This window comes from Ochotona curzoniae, unplaced genomic scaffold, assembly GCF_017591425.1.
Source record: "Ochotona curzoniae isolate NIBS_2020 unplaced genomic scaffold, NIBS_Ocur_1.0 contig_50, whole genome shotgun sequence".
In the NCBI taxonomy this organism is placed as follows: domain Eukaryota; kingdom Metazoa; phylum Chordata; class Mammalia; order Lagomorpha; family Ochotonidae; genus Ochotona; species Ochotona curzoniae.
The window spans coordinates 8017245-8029788 of record NW_024466446.1 but is presented as its reverse complement, the minus strand read 5'-3'; the positions used below and the strand labels follow the sequence as shown (position 1 = coordinate 8029788).

At 38.2% G+C, this 12544-nt stretch overlaps 1 protein-coding gene across 1 annotated transcript in view; it reads right to left on the bottom strand.

The window, feature by feature from the left end:
* RFX3 (regulatory factor X3) overlaps positions 1 to 12544 on the bottom strand; it is a 250403-nt gene that overhangs the window by 75658 nt on the left and 162201 nt on the right. The window lies entirely within an intron of this gene.

Sequence of the window (12544 nt, the reverse complement as noted above, 5' to 3'; positions counted from 1 at the left end):
GAAGCAGAGCAGCTGGGACTCTGAGCTGCAGCCGTGGGCATCCCAAGGCAGCAGCCTCAGATAGCGCTCTCTCTTTCTCTCTCTCTCTCTCTCTCTCTCTCTCTTTCTCTCTCTCTCTCTCTCTCTCACACACACACACACACACACTTTCCTGGCCTTTTTACTTCTCATTAGGAGGCTCTAGCCATATCATTGTATACACATGACATGCACATTCAGAGCTACATAAAACTCTATGTAATTCTGCTAATGGACAAATGGGAGTTTTCCATTTGTATTAATGATAATTGTACAACCACTAAGTTATGAATGCAGTATTTCATATATCTAAGGGTATTACTAATCAGATAAATCCCTGGATGTATAGTCACTGAGCCAAAGGTTATTTTCAGAATGGGAAGAATTTCCACATTTCCATGTGATAATGAATAAGGTTGCCTGCTTCCTTACACATTTGCTAACACTAAATCGTCCACCTTCGCCTGAATGAAAGACAAGAAATGGAATTTTTTGTGGTTTTTCATTTCTTTTTCACTGAACTTCTTGTTCATATTTTCTCCATTTTAGGGACTTTCTTATGGCTTTGTGACAGGGTCTTACATGTTAAAAAAATCAGTACTCTGAAGATGCCTTAACTTCAATGCAGTCTTCATAATTTAAAGAGCTTCAGTGAGTGATATTGGTATTTCTTATTCAATAATATACCTTTTTAATTCTCCAAGGTGACTTCTGTTTGTTCTTTGCCACTGTCTTCATTTATAGTGGATTGTCAAAAAGAATGGTTGCATTTTACATAATTGGGCTTATCAATATACTCTTTAGAGCATCTTAATTTTACATCATGCTTCCCATGCTATGGAGAATAATAAGACAATAATGAAGTTAATTTTGATCTAAAGAATAGTGTATGCAACTAACACAAGTTTACTTTCTAAATTATTTTCCACTCGTTTCAGGCAGCATTTATTGATGACACATCATGTTTCTACCGACAAGCAGTATTATCATTATCCTATATTATATGTACATATGTATTTGACATGTTTATGGTCTTCAGTCTATTCAATTTTTTGTATGTTCATATTGCTAAAGAATTTGGCTTATTTCACATAATGTTGTAATATTTAACAACAAAGGTAAAAAGTTCACCCCATCATGCTTCCATTATTTATCTTACAAAAGTTTCTGTACTGCATCTGCACATTAATTTAATCTTTTAAAAGAAACGAATCTAATGTCACTCTGAGATTGTGTTGAAATACTTAAATAAATTTAAAGATTCAACGCATGATGATGCTATTCCTTTTTTCAAATTAATTTTGTTAACTGGAAAGGCAGATCTACAGAGAGAAGGAGAGACAGAGAGGAAGATCCTCCTTCTGCTGGTTCACTCCCCAAGTGGCTACAAAGGTCAGAATTGAACTGATCGAAACCCAGGAGCCAGGAGCTTCTTCCGGGTCTCCCACATGGGTATAGGATCCCAAGGGTTTGGGCCATCCTCCACTGCTTCCCAGGCCACAAACAGGGAGCTGGATGCGAAGTGGAGCTGCCAGGACATGAATCGGCATCCATGTGGTAACCTGGAGTATGCAAGGTGCGGACTTTAGCCATTAGGCTACTGCGCTGGGCCAGATAACAGTATCTCTACTCAACAATATATCTTTCCAATTATTTAATGTTACTTTTGTTTGTCTCCGGAACTTTTAAAAAGTTTTATTTACCAGTCAGATGCTATACATACGTGCCTAATTATTGCCAGATTTTTTTTTCATTTTAAATGACAGCTTTGCTTCCATTACTTTTTTTTTTTTTGAAGATTTTCTTGTTTATTTTGAAAGAGCTACAGAAAGGGAGGAAGAGAGAGAGAGAGAGAGAATGTTTCACCTACTGATTTACCCCCCAAAATGGCTTCAATGTGCAGACAGAAGCCAGGAGCTTCATCTGGGTCTCTCAAGTACAATGGTCTGCAGTGTGCTCCACCTGAATCCTGTGCGTTGCAAGAGCACAACACGTGGGCCGTCTCCCTCTGCTCTCTCAGATTGGTAGCAGGGTGCTGTTCAGGAGGTGGTGCAGCTGAAACACACCTGACACCACAGGGGATGCTAGCGTCAGCAGCAGGATGCTCACCCGCTACTCTACAACACCAACTCCAGTGTTTGTGTACGGAAAAGCTACTGCTGTCTGTACAAAAAAACACTACTGATTGCATTGTATACTCACTCTGCAATTACTTATCTTACTAAAGTCTTACTCTTACAGTTCTTTGTTTTCTTTCTATCAGCATATAATCATTACATCCACAAATCCTGACCCAATTACATCTTTCCTGGTTTCAGGTTTTATTTTTCTCTCTTGTTGAATTGCATTTTTTTTTCAAAACTTGCAAAGCACAATTTAAGAAAAATCACTGCTTGCTGTCTTTGTAAAAGACAGAAGGGAACATCATTAAAAGTTATCTAAGTCAATTTAAACTGAATGTGTGAAAATATTTCTTAAACCCTGTGGTTAGATTAAAAATTCATAGTGTATGAAGTTTACTGCCACCAACAGCTGCAGCGAAACACCATAAATGGATTCTAAAAGAAACCAGAAATGGTCTATTTTAATTTGCCAACAATACATTTCATAGTTTATGTGGATTGCTCATCACCATGAATCAAGCAATAAATCTGTGATTTTTCCTTCAAAATGTACAGTCATTTCAAAACATTAAACAAATTTGAAATCCTATCTATAAATATAAGAAAGGATCAAGTAAAAGCTATATAGCAAAATGTCTGGAACAAGGCTCACTCTCACCTTTATGAGTAGATTCACAAATATCATCAAACCTTCCTAATCCAGATTTGTGTGAAATCGAATGTAGCTACTTCTAGAGTGCTAAAATCTATGTGTGTTCTGAAATGCTGTTTTGGTAGTACATTGATGAATAATAAAAACTCACTGTTACTATCATTATTGCTTCCAAAATTCAGATGAATTCTTGGGTGATGCTGAGGAGTAAGAGAAGGCCCTGTCACTCTGTTTGTCTTAATCTTGCAGTTTATCAAGATTTCCAGGAGCAGAGTGACTTGCAGCCTTAACCGTAAAATTACTGCCCCCAGATCATATCAGCTTCCAGGCTGGCGCAGTGTGGAACTGACTGACAGCTGAATGGAATATAGATGAAGCGATGAAGACTGCAAGTCACTCAAAGTCCCATTTGATTAAGTGCTTTGAAAATGAGGTCCCTGAACCTTCAGTCCACTTGTGCAGGAAGCCCATGTGTGGTACACCGTGTGAGCAGTTTTGTTGGAGGGCTCAAGGAGCCTCAGGAAAATGGGACCCAGGAAAGCAGACCATGCTAAGATCGTAACAGAGGTGCCTGCTGCCCAAACAGTGGAGAGTTTGCCCCATAACGGTACTGAAACTAGTTGGAAGACTAACGCTATTTTGAATACAGAAACCATATCTCCATGAAATACAAAATATGAACATATATGCACACTTCTCACTTTAACAATTACTTGGCTCCAAGCATAACTTTACATGTGATAATGATAAACAGGTTTTCATTCAAGTGACGATATTGTACTTTTATCCCTTTACAGTCCTAACTAATAACCCAACTAGTAATTTAACATATTTTTTTCTCTTTTGTTAAGATAGATGGCTGGATTTTAAGATGGCTGAATAAAGAAAAGATGCACTGTTCCTGATCTTGATAAAGTATCTGGAAACCAGAGAAAGATCAGCATTAGGAACCAGTTGGAGAGAAGTTTCCAATGGAAAGTAGACAGAACAAAGAGATCTCAGGGTGAGAGCAAGAACTGTACAGACATTCATCAGCTTGCAGGACAGCTTCGTGGCTCCTGCGGCCAGCACCTGCTGGGGAGGCCATCTTTCCTCCACAACGAGAATCTAGAAATGCCCCTACTCCACTGGTGACCTTGTCTGGGGAAAAGACTCAAGTCCCCACTGACTTTAAGTGCAGCAGGACAAGCTGGCAGGGGCACCAACATCAAGGAAGAAAGCCAGTAGAGGCTGTGGCAGCCCACACGCCTCTGGCAGATTTTGTCACGCAGGGTAAATCTGCAGTCCTAACTGACACAGGGTCTGCATGGACAAGCTTGTTGGGGCTGCAGGGTCTCCAGTTAACGCTGATTGGTTAGCACACTGTTCCCACCCCCCCCCACTACCAAGACCTGGTACAGATATGAGGTGGCACTCTGCCAAGGGAAGCTCATGGGCTAGAGTGAGGATTCCCTATTCCATGTGAATATGCAACAGACCAGAAAACTACTAAGAGTATATGGAGTATTCAAGAAAAATGCTATCACTCCCTCTCTCTGTAACGCTTTGAAACAAACAGATGTATAAAAACACTAGATGGACTAATATCAATTCTTCTCAAACTATTTAAAACAGTTAAAATAGAGGCAATCCACACAAACTCCTAGGAGGCCTGCATCATTAAAATCAGAAAAAGATACAACAAAGAAAGAGAAGTATGAACCAACATCCCTGCTAAACTCTTACGCACAGATCCTCAACAAGCCGCCAGCTACCTGACTCCAGCAACATATCAAAAAGATCATCCACTGGAACCTAGTGGGGTTAATCCTAAGAATGTAGGGATGGTTCAACATATGCAAATCAACAAACATGATCCATCATATTAACAAACTGACAAAAACTATATGATTATCCTAACAGATGCATAGAATGAATTCCATAAAATACAAAATAATGTCATGATAAGAAACACTTTAAACACAACGGGTATAGTAGGGATACCCCTCAGCACAATCAAATCAATTTACAACACATCCATAGTCACCATCAAATCGAATGGGGAAAAGTTGTAGACATTTTCACTAGTGTCTGGAGCCAAACAAGAATACCAGTTTTCACCACTGCTATTCAGTATAGTCCTGAAGATTTTAGTTAGAGCCATTTGGCAAGGAAATAAACAAAAACATAGGGAAGGCTACCACGGCATAATAGGCCAAGACTCTGGCTATGGCACTGGCACACTGCAGCACCAGTTAGTGCCCTCTGACCCACTTCTGTCCCTGCTCCCTGCCTGTGTCCTAGGAAAGCAGAAGAGGATTGACAAACCCATTGTTGGCTGTTGCAGCCATTTGGGGAGAGAATCAGCAGAGAGGAGATCTCTGTTTCTCCTTTCTAAGGCTGCATTACCAATGAAAGAAAGAATGAATGTATAAATAAATAAATCTATTTTTAAGATTTTTAAATTTTTCTTGCAAAGGCAGAAAGATCTTACATCCATTGGTTTGTTCCCCACGTGACCACAAAAGCTGGAACTGAGCTAATTCGAAGCCAGAAACTCCTTTCGGATGTTCAACACAGGTACAGGGTCCCAAGGCTTTGGGCCATCCACTACTGCTTTTTCAGGCCACAAGCAGCGAGCTGGATGCGAAGTGGAGCATCTGGGATGCAAACTGGCACCAACAAGACAGTGGCAGTTGCAAGGTGAAGATTTAGCCACTAGGCCATCACGCCAAGCCCATAAATAAATATTTAAAACAATAAAAAGGATACAATTGGAGAGGAGAAAGTCAAACCATTCCTGTTTGCAGATGATAAGGACCTTTATATAAGAGAACCAAAAGACTCCACTCAGAGATTACTGGAAATCATAGGAGAATCTGGAAATGCTGCAGGTTTTAAAATCAGTAATAGTCAACAGCATTCATATATACAAGCAATGATACCACGTCCGAGAAATAACTGGCAAGAGCAATATGACTCACATTAATTATATAAAACACAAATATTTTGGTTACATTTAACCAAGGATGTAAAATATCTCTATGATAAAAATGATAAAACGTTAAAGAAAGACATAAATGAAGACACCAAGAAAACAAAAGTACTGGAAGAATAACATCAAAATGACCATACTATCCAAAGCCGTTTAAAGATGCAATGCGATCCCAATAAAAATATTGAAGACATTGTTCTCATAACAATGAAAAATGTTGCTGAAATTCATATGAAAGCACAAGAGATCCTGGATAGCTAAAGAAACCGCAAACAACAATACAGCCGAATTTTGAGACATAGTGCAGTGCTGGTATAATCCAAACAGCCTTGTACTGGAAGGAAATTAGACAAGTAGACCACTGGAACAGAATAAAAGCTCCATAAATCAGTTCATGCACCTAAAACCAACGTATCTCGGACAAACAAGCTAAAATTAGTATCAGGGGAAAAGACTGCACTTCAGCAAATGATGCTGAGAAAATCTGGGTCTCCATGCGCAGAAGTATGCAATAAGATGCCAAATTTTCACCTTATACAAACATCAACTCACAGTGGATCAAGGTCTAAATCTCAGACCTGATACCATCAAATCACTACTGGGAAATATTGGGAAAATTCTGCAAGGCACTGGAACAGTGACAGACTTGTTGGAGAAGACCTCAGAAGCATAGGCAGTGACAGCAAGTAAGAGAAATGGGATGACATTATGTAAAAAGCTTCTAATATCCAAGGAAGTACAGCTTCTGTCTACAACAAGGTCAAAACGCAATCAACAGAAAGGAAAAAAGTGTTTAAACTGTGCCACTGATAAAGGAGTAAGATGCAGAACAAACAAGGAGCTTAAGAAACTCAACCACAGAACAAACAATTCCGTTATGAAATGGGCAAGGGACATGAGCAAGGATTTTCCAAAGGATGATTCATAAATGGCCAACAGATGCATGCAAAGTGTGCTCAGGATCACTAGACATCAGGGAAACGCAAACTACAAGGAGGCTTCACAGCACCCACGTGAGAACGGCTATCGTACAAAACCACACGAAACAGGTGCCACTGACCGTGTGGAGGAAAAGATGCACTAACACAAAGTTGCTGGCAAGGAAAACTAGCCCAACCATTATGGAAGACAGTATGGAGATCCTTACAAACCTGAAAAAACATCTACCATATGACCCAGCATTCCCATTCCTGCACATTTACATAGAGGAAATGGAATCTGTACGTGTAACCCACACTTACTGCAGCTTAGATTTGCAATAAATAAGATATAGAAACAACCCAGATGTCCACCAACTGTTGAAGAGATGAAGAAAATGCAGCGTATATACACAAAGGCACACTACCCAGCCATTAAAAAGAAATCTTATTCTCTTGCTACAACATGGATGCAACTGAACAACATTATGCTTAGTGAAATAAGCCAGCCCTAAAACAGACAATATCATGTTTTCTCTGAAATATGGTAGTTACTACAGAACACACACACACACACAAGTCAGAACAAAATGGATACAATGCGGTTCCTATTTTTGCCTTGGTCTAAAGTCCTATGGAAGAGCAGTCGCTACTCTTTCCTTGTTGAGCATATGGTTAATGGTGCATTAAGCAGGGATTATAAAACTAAACTGAAATTATGTTACTGTGAAAAGTAAAGGAAAGAAGAAGGACTAAGGGGAAGAATTAAGGAGGAGGTACAGTTACCCCTAGAATTTTGTCTATGAAATACGTGACAACTGTTCTCTTTGTGTTAATTTAAAAAAAATGTTTAAGAGGCAATTCAGCTACTTTTCCTACACTTGTTCCCCATAAATAAAAGCAAGTCCTTCACGCACTGTTGTGAAAATGTAAAATCTGGAGAAGGATTATGAGATGACAAAAACACAAGACAGAATGTTTCTGCCAAGAAAAACTGCAGGACATACCGAGCATGACTCCTTTTTGTACTGTCTTAAATCTTTTGTACTTGTAATTTAAGTATATGTAGCTGATATTTCCAATTGAGTGAGCAGCCATTTTAAAATAAAAATAAGCAGTCATTAGCAGCATCCCAGCAACACAATAAAAAGACAAAATTATTTTCTTGACAGCTAAACATACTCTTCAACTTCTTGGTAAAATATTCCTTTCATCAAATTCATAACATGCAAGCCCAGAAGTAAACAAATAAAATAATCTGAGATTCCTGGCTTTCTATAACTCATATGGTAAGTTAAACTTACACAACAGTGTTCAAATCTCCTCCCAAATAATTAAAAATAAGTTATAATATTTTATATTAACCAAGCAGTAGAGATATGAACAATGGTAATTTGACATGTTTACATATAGAATTACTAAATATATATTAAAATGTTAAAATTAGCTTTCATTCAAGTGTTCAAATGATTAATCTTATTTAGTTACCAAAGCGTGTGCATAAATAAACATCTAATTAGAAGAACAGAAATACACTTTTAGGTAGAATTAAGCTTCTTAAGGAAATTTGCTCATTACATTATATTTGCATATATGACGGAGTATGCTATGAGGGGCATTCAAAATCACTGACTACAGTTCACAAATTTTTTTAAATCTTCAAATGGAAATGCTGCTTGGGTTACAAAATTCTAAAATTCTTCAAATGATTATACATAGGAGCAATCAAGAAAAGCATCTTTGGATATCAAGTCAATAAACACAGAGTTGTGAAGACCATGTGGTACAGAGTGAGATCGGGAGAAAGATGTAAGTGCGCCTGAAGTGTGAGTCAGCCACCTGTTCCCCTCCGTGAGTGTCCACGTGCTCCTTAAATAGTAATAGATGGGTCCCTGATCTTATTTTAACAAAATAAAGAAAAAACCTTCCACATGAAAATTAGCTAAACTCACATCCACGATGGGCCAACAACATTACATAATTATTCTAAACATTTCTATTTATCAGCAGAAAATGATACATTTTAAATGTATGTGTACCTATTCTTAATCATACACACAACCAATATATATGTAATCTATAAACATATAGACCCTACAGACCTAATGAAGGAATATTAGAAATTACAGGGTAACTTTTATTTTGGTCAAATGTGAGTACTGATTTTTTTTTTCACCACATATTCGACATGTGAAATTTAACTTGTGGGGCTTGCGCTGTCGTGCAGCAGGTTGGCTGGCTGTGATGCTGGCATTCCAAACGAATTCCAGTTCACATCACAGATATCCCACTTCCCATCCGGCTCCCAGCTGCCTAGGAAAGCAGCAAAGTGTGTGGGCCAGTGCAACCCATGTGGAAAACCCATACGGAGCTGGAGGCTCCTGGGTACAAGCTGGCCCAACCGACACAGTTGTGGATATTTGGGGAGTGAAATGATGGATAAAAGATCTCTGTTTCCTCCTCTCTTTCTGTAACTCTGCTTTTAAATCAAATAAACCGATCTTTAAAAATTTATCTTGTTATCATCATAATCTGAAGAATGCTGATAATTCTATGAACTTTGCAAACTGAAAAAGTTATAATGCCTGAGGCCAAACGCAAAGCACTGAACGATCTTTATGCAAAAATTTTAACATAAAACTATTAAACTAAAGGAAGTCCTATATTCAAATAGAAATTCTGTTAATGGGGGGCCAGTGTTGTGGCACAAAGGTTAAGCTGCCGCCTGCAAAGTTGGCATACCATATGGACAACAATTTGGATCTGGCTGCTCCACTTCCAGTCCAGCTCCCTGATAACGGGTTGGGGAAATCAGTGGCTGATGACTCATGTTTGGGCCCTTGCACCCACATGGGAGACCTGGATGAAGCTTCTGGCTCTGGACTCACCCTGACCCAACCCTGCTTGTTATGGCCGTGTAAGGCATGAACCAACAGGTGCAAGGTCTTTCTCGCCCTGCACTCCCCTTCTCTTAAATCTGCCTTTCAAAAAAATGTTTTAAAATTCATCTTTCACACAAAAAAAATTCTCTTGATAATTCAGAGATCTCTCCACTACAGAGAAGCAAACTCCAGATTTTATACTGACTGTAGATTAGTATAGTAACTCCTTAGTAACTTCAAGTCACTTTTTTCTGTTGGATATTTTGAAAAATGCATCTGTCTGTTATAGAACGTTTTTGTGTTAGAGAATTATTACAAATGATATAAAGCATGTATGGAAAGGCATAAGAAAAATGTAAGAAAGAACCAAAGCAATTACTTTGAGAACAACAGCAGGAAACTTTGCTATCCAAGAACTGATAAAAGTGTTCGATTTGCGCTATCGGAAGTGCCTAAACCTAAGTAATTTCCTGTCAACCTAACTGATTTACAGTTTGCTTAAAGGATCTACAGGAATGGCCTGTGTCACTAGTCATCTATGGGGTTTGGTTCCAGGAGCCTCACAGATCCAAGTCCAACATGCTCAACGGCTCAATGCTTTCACCAACGGTGCTTTACTTATGTATAACTTATGCTCTTACTCCCATTTCTTTAAAATCATCTGTAGGTTCTTAGGATAGATCTATCACTATGTAAATATTACCTAAACATGCCGCACTGCTTATGGAATAATGAGGAGGGAAAAAAGTGTGCATATGTTCAGTAATAGAAATGCAATTTCTTCAAATAGCTTTGACTTCATGTTGGTTAAGCACATGTGTATGGAGATGACAAACACAGAGAGCCGGCTGCATTCCATGGTCAGGAATTTGGGCTTCAGAATAGGCTACTCCTATACAGGCAGATGCACCAACCACGCCATACAGGTTACAGTTTGAACAGTGAAGACAGTTAAGTGCTTGGCAAGAACTGATTTGATACTTGACCAAGAAGTTGCCACAGGCTGTGCACATATTTGTTTTACATTATGGCTTTACAATGAGTAAAGAAGATCATGAAATCAAACAAATTCCTTTTAATGACATGGTACCTACTGAAAAAAAAATCTTAATTTCTAGGAATCAAAACAACCAAAAATCTGCCAATATTCTAACAGGTGGTAAGAGGAAGAAAGCAGAAAACCCTGAATGAGTTTCATGGAAACTAACCTTTGTAAATATTGCTACAGTAACAGAAATGGATGAATAACCCAAACATCGCAACCTCTCTGTAACTCAGAAAGATGCAGATCTTAAGGCTGAGTGAGTGAGGAATCTTAACCAACTGTGTCTACAAAAACTACAAGCAAGATAATACAATGATCACTACCACAGTAATATCTGATACATACATACTATCACATGGGCTTTGATGAAGGTACTTTGTGATTTTCCCAGGCAATAGGTTATGTTTAAACTATACTCCTTTTATTGAAAATTCATTTTGCAGAAAACAAACCAAAAAAAAACTAGCAAAACAATATATGAATGTGAAGGCTCTAAGTATAACCTTATATAGCTGGTAGCATAATTAGTGTTTATTTAAAAGCTTTCAGATTATCCCAATTTTTATAATTCAGTTATCTTATATAACTAGTTTATCAACTAACACAATAAATACCTTACATAAAAACTGTGTGCATATAACTTAGGGAGCAGTGTCATCTTCCTCTATGAGAGGGAACACCTTACCATTGTTTTTAGTCAAACCACACAACTTCTCATGTTCATATTTGCAACTGTATTTACACGAGATGGATATATGATGTTGTTAATTCATCGATAACTCTAACAAGAGTTGCTAATCCTGAATCCAGTTGATCAAGCTGTTTGTAACAAGACAAGTAGCTCCACATCCACGTGAGGAGAAGCGGGAATGCTGGCAAAGTCACGTGTCACCCAACTGGCAGATGGCAACTGAAAACTGGTTGTTCAGTTTTCCGGAGGCCTTGGTGAGTGTGGGCACTTTTTCTGGTCATTGCAAATTATTTTCTGGGTGGTTATTATTGAGACTGCTACAAAGCACTAGCACTTTTTTGTTTCATCATTCCTCCTGTGGTAAAGACACAGATATTTCGAGCTCTAGGATATTTTATAATCCAGGGAATCATTCAGTCTTTAACAGACTTTTATTTTAATGAGGGGGAACTGGGGTCCGCAGAAGCCCTAATTTATGACTGGCAACTGGGTTGGGCTTCGAGTCTAGATAGCATTCTGCTGTGACTAAAAGGCTTAGAAATACTGTATTTGATATTCTTTCAAAAAATAAATGCTTCAGAGACACAAAGAAGAAATACAAAAGGAACTCTCCATCCAGAACTGCTATTCACCTGCTTTTGATGTCAGTAAATAACAATGACAACAAGAGAGAATTGTAAGGAAAAGGCTCTGATATTAGGGGAAAGGGCCTAATGATGACAAGGTGAACACATGTAATCACCATAAATACGCAAGGCATATATCCAAAGTACTTAAGCACATATAATACTTGGAAGAAATTCCACAAAATAAAAATACAAATCTTTCGTATTAATATTTTCTGACAAATTTATTCCCCCATACGATGTTTCAAGAAGAAAACTACAAAGCAAGATGCTAAGAAAGGGTTGTACCCACTTAATTCAAATCCTCAGCTCCCTTGGATATGGAACACCAACCAATCATTTCCCTTGGTGCTTATGCTAGGCAACTCTAACCATTTTTTTCTTCCCCCACATGCTAAGCCGAAGTGAAAACAGCGAGGTTTGGGTTACAGAGTTGATGATGTCAAATGCTATGCAACCTTCCGTGATGATTTCAATGACACCATTTTAGCACATTTGAGTACACTGTATCAAAATAAATATTTATTAAGCTTTTAAAACTTGAAAACTCAAATATGGAGGTGTGCCCCTAGGATATTATTTATCACTATGCTAACAGTCAACCTAAATACACTTT